A 14148-nucleotide genomic window follows, 5' to 3' on the forward strand; every position below is an offset into this window, starting at 1 on the left:
CAAGAACATTAGTCATATTCTCAGTGTCTAAGGATGGCATAACATTGTCTAGTATGGAAATGAGACAATTGCTATGACCACATCATCATTTTGACAGGACGATGTTGCTGCCTTTTTCACTATAATGTTATTACACAGCAATCTAAAAGTATAATTTAAGAAAAAACATGGAGAGAGAGAAACATAGAGAATGGGGGAAATTCATATTGAAAAAATCACTAAAGCATGGTTCAATTAAGTTTAATGTTATGAAATCAGCAATTGTGGGCTGAGTCGTTCATTTTAGTTAGTCTAAAAATAAAAAAGATTAATTGCATTGGAAAAATATATTGTCAGGGACCTCTCCAGATTACTGAGACACATGATGCCATTCTAGAGACTGTGTGCCTGATCCAGGCCATGGTCTTCATGATTACTTGCTTTGCATCAGATTGCCAGACAAAGACTAAAGATGACAGAAGAAGAATTGGTGCCTTTGAGTTGTGGTTCTGGAGAAGAATCTTGAACATATTATGGACCACCAAGAAAATAAATAGCTCTGCTTTGGAGAAGGTGAAATCAAGTTTCTCCTTGGAGGCTAGGATTTTGAAGCTCCGTCTCACATACTTTGGTCCTGAAGGAACTGATGGTTAGAGAAGGACATCATGTTCGGAAGGGTGGTGGGACAGTGCAGGACAGGAAGAGCCCAGATGAGATGGATTGACACTGTAACTAGGGCAATGGGATAGGTGTGTCAGAGTCAGTGAGACTGGCTGAGAATAGGGCAGGCTTCCTGTTGTACATAGCGTTATTATGAGTTGCAGGCAACTCACTGGCACATAACAACAACAACAACAACTTATTATAACGGAACTCTGGTGGCTTAGTAGTAAAGAGTTATGCCACCAAACCAACAATAGGCCGTTTAAATCCACTAGCAACTCTGTGGGAGAAAGATCTCCTCCCATGTGATTTACATCTTCTGAAATCCCATTGAAGGGTCAGATGTTCATCAGTTCTGACTCAGCGACACAATAACAATTATTACAAAGGAGTCATGTTTGTCTCAATGACTAAGTGCTCAACAGCTAACTTAAAAGATAAGTGATTTGAATTCATCAGCTCCTACTGAGATGGAGGATACAGTCTGTTCCTAGATTTAAGGTCTTGGAAAAGTCTATAGTGAAGTTCTTTTTCAGTTTGTAAGGTTGCTATGAGTTGGATTCAACTCCTCCGCAGTAGGCTTACTAATAATCGCCTATACCATTACATCCACTCCCACGGTTTGCCTTTCTTCCGGTTATGCTGCCCTTTAAAAAATGGATTATTGTCTTAATTTACAAGTGTTGTGAGAAAGAAGAGACAAACAGGACAATTACAAGCTTAAATTGCCCTCACATTAAACTCTATTTCCTTATCAGTGGAAAGGTTGATACTTAGCAAGGAACTAAAAATCCCTTCTGAGCTCAAATTCTGTATAATGCGAAACATAAGAAACACCAGCAAAGAGAAGTTCGTATAAGGGACAGGAGATGGAAAGTAACAAGGAGATCAGGGAGGTGTTAGGAAATGTGTCAAGTAAATGCCAATAAAACACAGGAAATCATTTGACAAGTGTTTTAAAAAATCTACTTGTCAGGGATAGACTATCCCTTTGGACAGACAAATCTGTAGCTGTTGTTAGGTGCCATCAAGTTGATTATACTCATAGTGATCCTGTGAGTATAAGACCTCAACCTTGCTCTATCCTGTGCCATCCTCAGGCTCTCTGATGTACTTCTGCCTGTTGTTACAGTTACTGTGTCCATCCTTCTTGTTGAGAGACTCCCTCTTTCTCTGACCCTCCACCTTTCCTAGCATAGTGTCCTATTCCAAGGTTTTTGTTCCTCCTGAAAAACATGCCCAAAGAATGTGAAAAGAAGTTTTACTATCCTTACCTTTAAGGAGTAGCTTTTTAAAAATTTTAAAAGGGACTTCTGTGACCCTATGATTAAGCCCCCTCCCTCCCATCCTTGGATCCTCATACTTGAGCTACAATAATCATAGGGTATACTCAATTTGATTGGGGGGGTGGGTGGTAAAGGAAAGGGGACAGATCTGGTGTGAAAAACAATGTACACAAACTTTGTAAATAAATCATTCTAAAATTAATACATATTTATATTGGAAGTAGGAGTGGCATCCACTTCCTAAACAACATGCCTCTGGAAACTCTATGTACTTTGAGAAATGATAGTTATGCTGTGAATCATGCTCAACGCAATCATCATCATATGTAAACTTTTTAAAAAGAGGCTTCTGCTTCCCTGAAGAAACCTGTCCTTTATGGTAACCTCTCAGCAGTGAGATAAGTATAGTTTCACGTTGAGTTGCAAAAATTCAACTTAGAGAAATAACTTTCTTCAAATCTCTCCTATTTGTTGCTTCTCTTCCAGTATCATGCTGTCAATTCTTGCATAAAGTTCTGGAACGCTGGTTCTTTATGGCTTCTATCTGTAACTCTGTAGTCAGTATCATCAGTGTCACTGTCTGCTTCCTCATCTTCTTCATCCAAGGTTCCTCAAGTCAGAATCAAGTCAGAAGGGTCCATCACAGGAGATGCAGTGTCTATGGCAGTCCCTGCTGACTCCGTGCACTGGCCAGTGATTTCTTTAGACATTCGTATTCAGGACAATACTCCCTTTCACATTCTTCAGCAGCACTGGTACAAAGAGTTCATCTAAGCCTGAACTCTGAACAGAAGAGACACCTACTGCCCTGAGTTAACTGTAAAGCTCATCCAACACCAAGCTCATGGAATAAGTCGAGTTATTGACATGTATAGTCTCTTGATTCAAGACATCTTGGAAAGTCTTGTAATCCTGGATCCCATCTACTGCAAAACTATAGCCAATGATGTTAATTTTGATCATGACCACAATAAAAGGAAGCTTGATTTTATAAAAGTTTCTGTACACATTGAGCATATTTGACATTAAGGTCACAGGGTTGGTACTTCTCAATGTGTCCATTACATAAAATAATAATTGTTGGAAATGAGAATCCAAAGATCTCAGTGATGATTGTGCCAGAAGCTGACCAGGTAAATACTTCAATCTATCTAAGTATGTCAATTAAGACATATTTAGATGTGTTATGGGTCTGGCTAAATCTGGTTGCAAAAATATTCAATGAGGTCACTATACCACTATTAAATGCAAGTCCATATTGTTTTGTGAATTCTTCCTACTTCAGTGTCACAAATAGCAATATTGGCAGGAAAAGGAAATTTGTGCACAGCTGGGTCCAAGGTAGATCACAAAAGGTGGAGACCCTTGTCTAGGTAGGTATCCTGTGATCCTCTGTACAAATGTGGTTTTTCCAGATCCTGTCACTTCCAATACCAACAATTGCTCTTGGGGTTGAGGAACCCCTATTGTGTGACTTCGACATAGTTTCAGGGGCTGCCATTTTTCCCTCTTAGATATGTCTTGTGCCTTTAAAAAAATGTAATTATTTGTATTTTATATCGGTTTACATACAAGATTCATATACACTTTGTTTCATTTATATTCATTGTCTCTCACAGTTTTTTTTCTGTTCTCATTGTGTTTCACATGATCATTCCCATACATTATGTTTTCTAAAGTTAATCACCCTTGATACATGCCCACCATTACCTGGCCTTTTCAGGTCCCTCCTAGATTTTTTCCTAATTCTCTTACTCAGTCCCTTTGCCCACCAAACTCTGCTACCTTGTGATTTTCTCCTCTCCCACACTCATTTTCCCTCTTTGCTCCCCTTCCCCATGGATATACAGGGCCTCCACAAGAAAAAGACTGATAACACAATTACAGAATGGGCAAAAGACTTGGAAAGACCTTTCACAGAGGAAGACATTCAGATGGCAAACAGATGCATGCAGAAATGCTCAAAATCACTAGCAGTAAGAAAGACACCAATCAAAACCACAATCAAATACCATCTCACCCCAGTAGCACTGGTAAAGTTTAAAAGAACAGCAATCAGTGAATGTTGGAGAGTATGCAGAAACACAGGAATGGAACTCTCATATACTATTAATGGGATTATAAAAACTTACAACCACTCTGGAAGGTAGTTTAGTGCTTTCCTTAAAAATCTGAACATAGATATTACATACAATTCAGCTATTCCACTGCTAGAAATATATTAGTGTTTCATAGTGGGGTTTTTCTGTTGTTTCTGGTTATTATTGTCCATCCTCTTTCCTTTGTTGTCTCTCTGTGAAAGACTTCCCTCAGAATTTTCTGTAGAGTGGTCTTGCTTTCATACTTTTTATAGTTCCTGCATTCTTACAAATGACCTAATTTCCCCTTCATATCTGATGGACAACATTACTGGATATAAGTTTCTTTGGCTGGCAGTTGTTTACTTTCAGTCTTCTATCACCTACCATCCCATTGTATTCTTGCTTGCATAATTTCTGTTGCGAGATCAGAACTTAGTCTAATTGGATTTCTTTTGCAGGTGTCTGTTTTTCTTACAGTGCTTTTAGTATTCTATCCTTATCTTAGATTTTGGTAAAATTGATTATGGTATGTCTTGATGTTTTTTCTTGCAATCTACTCTCTCTGAAGTCACTGAGTTTCTTGATTGGGATTTCCTTGTTCTTCATAATGACTGGCAAGTTTTCTTCTAGTACCTTTCACGATTTTCTCATTGCTTTCCCTCCTCCCCACCACCTTGTGTTATAGGATCCTGATCGTGTATGTTGTTCCTTATTGTTTCATCCTATGTGATTCTAATCTTTCCTTCTGATCACTTGCTATGAATCTGAAAGCTGGACAATGACAGGATAATTGACACCTTTGAGTTGTAGTGTTAGAGAAGAACACTTAACAGCCTGTGGACTGCCAAAAAAACAACAAATATGTTTGGAAGAAGGTATAGCCAGAGTGCTTTTTGGAGGCAAGGATGATGAGGCTTCAACTCACATACTTCAAGCATGTTGCTAAGAGGGCCTATTCCTTGGAGAGAGACATGATGCTCAGAAGGGTAGAGAGTTAGTGAAGGAGAAGAAGACCCTCGACCAGGTGGCTTGATGTGGTGACTACCACAATAGGCTCTAAGGTCTCAAGAAGTGTGAAGATGGAACAGGATAGAATCATGCTCAACTAGACAGCACCTAACAACAACAACAATTTCTTTGATTCTTCTAGGGTGTTCCCATTGATGTTCTTATCTTTTGGACTCTTTGTTCCATTTCTTCTGTTCTGGTTTTTTTTTTTTTCTTTTTTTGTCCCTCCAGTTTGCTAGAAACTGTCTTGATATTCTGGATTGTGTTTTCATGCATTTTGGTTAATTCCAGTACTGTGCTGGTTGCACCCGTTCTTTCTTGTGTTGATGTTTAATTTCTTCTACCTTTCTATCTATAGTATAAATTCTTTTGGAAATTCATTAGACATTCAGTATCCTTCTTCAGCACCACAATTCACAGGTATTAATTCTTCTTCTGTCATTTTAATTCACTGTGCAGCTCTCAGAAACAATAGAAAGTAATTTAAAACACCATGGCTGGGATCAGACATACTTTAGTCTTTAAATTGGCACCTTTCTCTTATCACTTTAAAGAGGTTCTTGACAGAAGCTTTTCCCAATGCAACATGTCTTTTGATCTCTTGACTGTTGCTACCATAGCTTGAGAATTCAAGTAAAATTAAATTTTTGGCAACTTTACTCTTTCTCTGTTTATTATTATGTTGCCTATTGGTCTAATGTTGAGGATTTTTGTTTTCTTGATGTTGATATATAAACTATATAGAAGGTTGTGGTCTTTAATCTTCTGCAGTAAGTGCTTGAATTCTTATTCAGTTTCTGCAAGGAAGATCTGCATAACTGACAACTCTCGATACCATAAAACCAATTTAAATGCTCAGTCTATAAGATTCCTGGAAACATTCAGAGCCATAGCAAGCTGTGCAATCATGCTGATGAGAATGACTGTAGACAGAAAAGATGATAATGTGAATAGGGACCTGGAGAATGATCATTAACTAGCACTTTGATAAAGCATTGTGATAACAGTTGTTTGTCATCATAAAAAGACCACTCTTTAAGTTGTTATTATGCTTTCAATATATCTAGTTGGTTTTATACTTTACAAAGCTAGTTGAATGTAACTGCTGTTCACTTAGAGGTTTTTTTATAACATCTCCAACAAATGTGACTGCTTTGATACTTCTGAAGGTACTTGATAACCTTTCCTAATGTATGTATATGTGTGTGTGTGTGTGTGTGTGTGTGTGTGTGTGTGTGTGTGTATTTGGAAGCAGGAGTGGCATCCACTTCCTAAATATCATGCCTCTGGAAACTATGAACTTTGATAAATGTCAGTATTTGTAGAAGGGTTTCAGGCCTTTTGTTCATAGGGTTGCTATGAGTCATGCTCAACTTAAAGACAATCAACAATTATATATATATATAGCTTCAATCTTATCTAGCTTATACAGACTCATCTATTTGTCAGTTCTTGTGAATAGCGCTCATTGTCCTAGAACAAACCCAGTTGGAAATATTTATTTTACACTAACATGTCTGTTACCTTCATGCCCTAAAACTTATCATGGATGGATTTTTTTTCATATGCTGCTCTTCAACTGTGAGTAAACTTCAAGTCTATCTCAAGTTTCACCTTCTTTTAACAATATTAAAAGTATTTAATTTTTTTCAGCATTTACTCTATTTCTTTATAATGTCAATGAGGGAATAAAAGAAAAACATAAGATGTCCCTTATCTCTTGGCAGCCATATTTTACTATGTTTGTCAGGGAGAAACAAATAATGACTTACTAAAGTTGAAAAGACAGGCCAGATAAGTAACATATTAAGCAGGAAAAAAAAAGAGAGGGAAGAAATGAAATGATATGTAAAATGTTATGTCTAGTTAGTAGAATTATATCTCTCTCAACTGGACACCACTTGACAACTCACAAAGATTGAGATATTACTTTATTTGAAATTAAGAGTTAAAGCTTCTATTGAAATGAAGATAATAATATATAATTATTTTGTTTCCAATTTTTAAGTGTGAATGTTTATATTGTTAAAATACATATTTTCCAGAAATTCTATTTCCAACTGTCTGGAACAGAGTCCAGAAGCAGGGATAGTTTTATCTGATTCCGGGCTATTCTAATAAGAGTTATAACACAGAGCTCCGCTTCTCTCTATTGCTTAGTTGAGTTAGGTTATTTGTAACAGTGTTGAAATAGTTACAGAAAGTCATATTTATGGCTTTAAATAAGTTAACTTCTGTTTGTATATAGACTTAATATGAATAAATAACTGGTCTCATTTATTTACTCATTCTAAACCTAATGTTAGTAGAACATTGATGATTTCTCATCTTGTTGTTAAGTGCCATCAAGTCGTAGATGACTCATAACAACCCTATGAATGAAAAACCTGAACACTTATATATCTTTCATTGTTTCTGCACTTTAGAGTTTTCAGAGGCAAGCCATTTCAGAAGTAGATGTCACTTCTGCTTCCAAGCTTGTTTTATTTGGGGAGCTCCACCAAACACTGTCCACCATGAGTAACCTTTATTGCCTTTGACACATCAGTGTCAGTGGTTAGCATCCTCATATTAATATTCTTATTTCCCAACCCCCCTCTGCCCCCACTGTCTAGGAAGCTTTAGGTTTGATCACATCAGATGCTGGTACGAGCACAAACATAATTTCAACACTCTGTTTATGATATACGATGATATACAGAAAGTAACAGAAGATGTAAACCCAAATTCTCCGGTATCTTTCTTTCCAGGGTTTTTGTTTTGAGTCTTCTAACTTTCTGCTCCTCCAGGACTACTAATCAGAAGTCCTCTTCAGACTTTTCTAGAGCTACATTCTGAAATAACTACTCGAAGATGTATGCACACCAAGGAGATTTTATATAATCAAAGACAATAGGAATGTTTTTTCAAAGAAGTAACATGGCAACTGCAAGTTAGACTAATATGAGTTAAAAAAGCAAAGGATGGTAGATGAGTATTCCGAGCCAAGGAAACAGAATATGCAACTTTTCTGAAATCATAATGTGTGTGACTTCTTTGAGTCACTGGAGGGTCAACTAGCTAGGTGGAAGTTAGGGAAGATAAAGATGTAGGGCTGGGTAGAAGCCAGATTATGCATGGCCTCTCGGTTGCATTAGTGAGAGAGCTATTTTAAAATCTTTAAAAAGTGAACAGTGATTTTAGAATGGGGAAAACTAAATATTCAAAAGAATCATTGGTAACTTTAGAACAACATTCCCTTCAAGTAAAAAAAAAAATCATTGGTTGCAATTACTCATAGCAGTTTTTCAGTTCTGTCCTCCAAATTTCCTGACGTACACAGCTGAGTATATCTAGGGCTGCTTCTGTTAGCTGGAACATGTCATTCTTCTCTGCCCCACGACAGAAAGATGGGCAAGTTCGTCTCCTGAATGAAACTGTCTCTGAAAACCTACTAGAAGTTCAGATACTCTGGGCTGGCTCTGACTCATTGGCACACAACAATAACATACGTTTAAAAAGACAAAATCCTAGAATGCCAAGCATTTCTCTAAGCACAGGAAAGACAACAGGCACAAAAATGTCCTCATATTTCCATTTCATGGTTTTGATAAATATAAGGAGTACAGCAGTTGAGAAGCTTCACATTTGAGAAAGACTTTTGGAGAAAAAGAGAGACATGAAGCATAGGGCGAAGACCATCTTGTAAAGTCCCTAAAGCATCACTTGGCTCAGTTAAGTTTCCTGTTATGAAATCAGGGATTCTAAATAAAGCTATTACTTTTAATATCTTGATTACATAGGAGCCAGGGTGACAAGATGGCTTAGTACTCAAGTATTAACTGGAAGGTAGGGGGAAAGAGGAAACTGCTTGTTTCTGTAAAGATTTGGCGTTTTGGAAATTCTATGCGGCACTTCTACTTGCGTTCATAGGGTCACTTGGAGTTGGAATGGACTCCACACTGTTAGGTTTACTACTGACATTGCCTCTACTCCTTCTGTTTTCTATTCTTCCAGTTGCTTTGTCCTTACAAAAATGGGTTATTGTCTTGATTTTAGAATGTTGTGAAAAAGAAGACACAAGAGAACCTTTACAAGCTTAAACTGGCCTCAGATTAAACTCTATTTCCTTATCAGTGGAAAGGCTGATACATGGTAAGGATTTCAAAATCTTTTCTGAGACCAAATTCTGTTTACGCTAGGAACATGATGTGGAGTTTAGGAGAGATGTTAGGACAGTGTGAAAAAAAGGTAAAAGGTATGAAACACATAGAAATATATGAGTTTTCTGTAAAATCTGTTTTTCAAGGTAAGACTATTTCTTAAAAAGACAAGTCTGGGTACAGGAAGACGAAATTTACTGCTCTATAAGACTCTAAGAAACTTCCACAGTCATATCTAGTTTTACAATAATGCTGGTAAGAAAGATTATAGAATAAGAAAAAAAATGATGATCCAAATAGATACTTAGATGAGGACCAGCTTTTTGAGATAAATAGAAAACCCTTTTCTAAAGTCCCCATGGTCATGGGAAGACCACCCTGTAAGTTACTATTCTTGTGAATGCATCTTGGTGGTGGTTTGTGTTTCTGTTTTTAATTTATTATTATTTTCAATGAAAATTTACAGAGACTTTGGATTTCCATTCATTCATTGTTGCACTTTTCTCCCCTCCCAACCCTCCCCCCTAGGACCCTACACACTTGGAAAAGTAAAGGAAAAATTCCTTCATTGTTTTACAATCCCTCACCCCAGGTCCACTCCACTAGGCAGCCTTCGCTCTGGACTCCTGTCATGACAAAAATACATAATCACATATTCTTATAAACAGTTTTCTTCCTTATCTGTTTCAATGCAGTGTACATTATTTATCCCATCTTTCTCAGTCACCGCCCCCAACCCTGATGTCAGTCCTGTTTTACAACAGCGGCACCTTGCAGTATTTGTCCTTTTGTGACTGAGAAACTTCATTCAACATAATGTCCTCCGGGGTCACCCATTTTGAATAGTATTGCATGAGTTCTTTGTTTTTCAATGCAGTGTAGTACTCCATTGTGTGAATATACCACAGCTTCTCTATCCATTCATTTGTGGATGGGCACTAAGGTTGTTTCCAACTCCTTGCTATTGTGAACAAAGCCACAATAAACATGGGTGTGCATATATCTGCTTGGTTGGCAGTTATGGTCTCTTTAGGGTATATTCCCAGTAGTGGAATTGCTTGGTCAAATGGTATCCCTATTTGTAACTTTTTGAGAAAGTGCCATACAGCCTTCCACAGTGGTTGCACCATTTTACACTCCCACCAACAGTGAATAAGGGCTCCAGTTTCTCCACAACCTCGCTAGAATTTGTTACTTGCTGTTCTGTTAAATTTTGCTATTCTGACTAGGGTGAGATGATATCTCATAGTTGTTTTGATTTGCATCTCTCTTAGAGCTAGGGATTTTGGGACATTTCTACATGTGTTTATTTGCCATCTGAATGTCTTCTTTGGTGAAGTGTCTGTTCATATCCTGTACCCTTTGTTATACTGGATTATTTACCTTTTTCTTGTTGTGGTGCTCAAGTATTTTGTAAATTCTAGCTATAAGTCCCTTATCAGACGTGTCATTACCAAATACTTTTTCCCAGTCTGTGGCTTCCCTTTTTTACCCTTTGGAAAAGTTTTTGGATGTGCATAGTGATTTGATTCTTAGAAGGTCCCATTGATCCATTTTATCTTCTCTTGGTTGTAGGTTTTTCAGGACACTTGGAAGACTGTTTATAATGTGGATTAGGACTACTAGCGTTCTTACAAGCTTTTCTTTAATGAATATTATAGTCCTCGGTTTTAGTCCTAGGTGGTTTTGTATTACTTAAAGCTAAGTGAATGTGACTGTTGTTTATCACAGCCTTAAGTATCTCCAACAAGCTTGAGTCCTTTGATATTTCTGCAATAACCTGATATCTTTTTCCTAGTAACAACAAAACCTTATCCATCTTATCCCAGCTCATCTAACTGTTAATTCTCAAGAATTCTACTCATTGGCTAAAGCAAATCCTGCTGGAAATACTTCTTTCACGCACCACATAGGTTACTCTCATTCTCGAGAACTTATCAAGAGCGGATTAGCTTCATCAGTTTATTTTCAACAGTGAGTAAAGTTAGAGCTCATTTCTAGTTTCACCAACTTTAACAACAACAATGATAATACTGAGTGTATTTAGATTTCATTTTCTCTTCAATCTTTCCCCAATTTCTTTAAAACATCAATGGAAGAGTAAGAAAATATACGATGTCTCTTCTTTCTATACAGTTACTTTTTCCTTTATTTGTCAGGGCAAAGCAAAATCCTGTCTGAATCCACCCAAGTTTTTCTCCTTGCTTCTGTAATACAATGATAGACTCTTTCTTTCTCTGGTAATATGAAATACAGGCTTGATCAGTAATTTAACATTTAAAGAGGGGGGAGGTCCCACATGACGTTCAGAATTTTTTTATGCATTAGTTAATTCTCTTTTCCTTAATATTCTAAGTTTCCACAATCTGTATTGTTGTTGGGGGTTGAAGGTGTTATGAACAGCATGCTAGTGACCTACACTGGTGTGTCCTCCCTCTACCTCCACTTCATCTATTTTTTCTACTTTAAGTTATCCATGCTTTTTTGCCACAGAGCATAATTTATCCTGTACTTCCTCCAAAGCCTAGTTCTCCAAAGTGTTTCTGGAAAATTTATGTTTTAATATAAAGATGACTCACAATGTACCTGTGTTGAGATAATTGTGATTTATTAGCCAGAATATCCATACTGAAGTCTTGCATGTTCATACTACCTAGGCTTGGACTTGGAGGAGGAGAGAAAAAAATTCACTTTTATAACTGGTTAGTAAAATCATGTGTCTCCCAAGTGAACATCAAGTAACATCCCATAAAACATAGTATAAAAAGCCCATTATTTTATAATTATTTTGTTTCTCATCTTTAAGTTTGAATGGTGATATTGTTAAAATGCAGATTTATCAGAAATTCTGTTTCTCAGAGTCTGGAATAGTGCCCAGGAATAGGAATTTTTAATCAGAACCCCTGAACACTCCAGTCAATACTGGTAACACTAAGCATTGAGTTCCCTCTATTGTTTGGATGTGTTAGGTGGTTGGTAGAGGGGTTGTAATATAGCTTATCAGAAAAACAGTACATTTCATATTTGTAGAAAAGAAAATCTGCAGTCTTTAAAAAAATTGATCTCTGTATATGTATTCAGAATTATTTAAAAGAAACAAATAATTGGTCTAGTTTGTTATTTCTAAATATAAGGTTATTAGAACATTTATGAGTCTTCATCCTTATTATTTAAGAGTATATTTCTGATGCAAAACTGATAGTAAAATATTTGACTGATATAAGTTTTGACATATTCTTTATCTTATGTGTTTTCTGTTTTGCCGTTTGCTCTTCTATTTTTTTTATTTTGCCTTCTACACTTAGAGTAGATTTCTAGTTAAAATGTTTTTTATTGATAATTATTACAATAATTACTATACTCTATCCAAGGTCAACATATATAAAGTCAAACCAATTGCTATTATACATGCACAGCAGTTTTGCACAAATCATTTGACACAGTGGAACAGATCCCAAAGCCTCATAATTTCTTGCAGTTAAGGAAAATTATTAATGCTTCGCAGAAAATAACAAATGAAAGGGTTGGGGTATATTTAACTCATTAAAGAATTTTCTATGGCTATAACATCGGTAGCATCAGGATGGATGGCGAAGAGATTGAGATTGTTCACAGCTTCAGTTTGCTCAGCTCCACGGTCAACACTCTTGGCACCAGCAGTCAGGAAATCAAAAAGCGTATCGCGATGGGAAAGTCTGCTGTTAGGGACCTCTCTAAAGTACTCAAGAGCAACGCTGTCTCTCTGGAGATGAAGGTGCGCCTGATACAGGCCATGGTCTTTGCAATCACTTGTTATGCATCAGAGAGTTGGACAATGACTAGGGAGGACAGAAGGAGAATTGACCCCTTTGAGCTGTGGTGCTGGAGAAGAGTATTGAATGTTCCATGGACTGCCAAGAAAAGAAACAGATCCATCCTAGAGAGGGTTAAACCAGGCTACTCCTTGGAGGCAAGGATTCTGGGGCTTCGTCTGGCATACTTTGGACATGTTGCAAGGAGAGACAGGTCCTTGGAGAGGAACATCATGCTTGGTAGGGTAGAGGGACAGTGCAGGAGGGGAAGACCCTCTATGAGGTGGATTGATTCGGTGACTGGGGTAATCAGGATGGGTCTGTCAGAGGCAATGCGATTGGCACAGGATAGAGCAGGGTTTAGGGCTGTTGTACATAGGGTCACTATGAGTCGCAAACTACGACTCGACGGCACATAACAACAACAACAACATAACAACAAAACCCAGTATATAATATATAAATATGTTGTTGTTGTTGTTGTGTGCCATAGAATCTGAACAGACCTATAGCTGACCCTCCAGTAGGTTTTCAGAGGCATTTAATTGCAGGGGAGGAGATTGCCTATCCTTTTTCTATGGAGCAGCTGATCACCTCAAACCACATGCCTTTGGGATTGTAATGCAGCTTCTTTCCACTAGGACACCAGAGCTATGCCAGAGCTGGATTTTTTTTTTTTTTTTAGAGCTTGAATATTTTTAATACAAATATTATTGCTCTTTTTTCTTCTGTGCCTTCAGGTCACTTGTATCTCATAGCAACTCCATTTACAAGAGCTCTGAATCCTTCTATATCCTGTGACAACCTTATTGTCTCTGACACACCTGCCCCCATCCCCAAAGTCACTGAATCAATCCATCTTATCCAGGGTCTTCCTTTTTTGCATTGTCCATCCACCCTCCCTCTCCAAGGACTGGTCAATCCTTGCAGAATACCCAAAAATATGTCAGATGAAGCTTCAGAATCCTTGCCTCCAAGGAATATCCTGGTTTTACCCTCTCTAGGCAGAATCTGTTTGTTCTCCTAGCAGTCCATTGTATATTTAATATTCTTCTCCAGCACCACGGCTCAAAGGCATCAATTCTCCTACCATCCCTAGTCATTGTTCAGCTTTCTGACACATAGCAAGTAATTGTGAAGACTATGGCCTGGATCAGGCACAAGACTGACATGGTTGCTCTTCATAACTGGATGTAAA

General features: G+C 37.4%; 1 pseudogene; it reads right to left on the reverse strand.

The window, feature by feature from the left end:
- Window positions 1-2586: 2586 nt before the first annotated feature.
- On the reverse strand, window positions 2587-6547 carry LOC102872062 (annotated as a pseudogene).
- Window positions 6548-14148: the final 7601 nt, after the last annotated feature.

Source organism: Elephantulus edwardii, unplaced genomic scaffold (assembly GCF_000299155.1).
Source record: "Elephantulus edwardii isolate Elephantulus edwardi_28Jun2011 unplaced genomic scaffold, EleEdw1.0 scaffold00002, whole genome shotgun sequence".
Classification (NCBI taxonomy): Eukaryota; Metazoa; Chordata; class Mammalia; order Macroscelidea; family Macroscelididae; genus Elephantulus; species Elephantulus edwardii.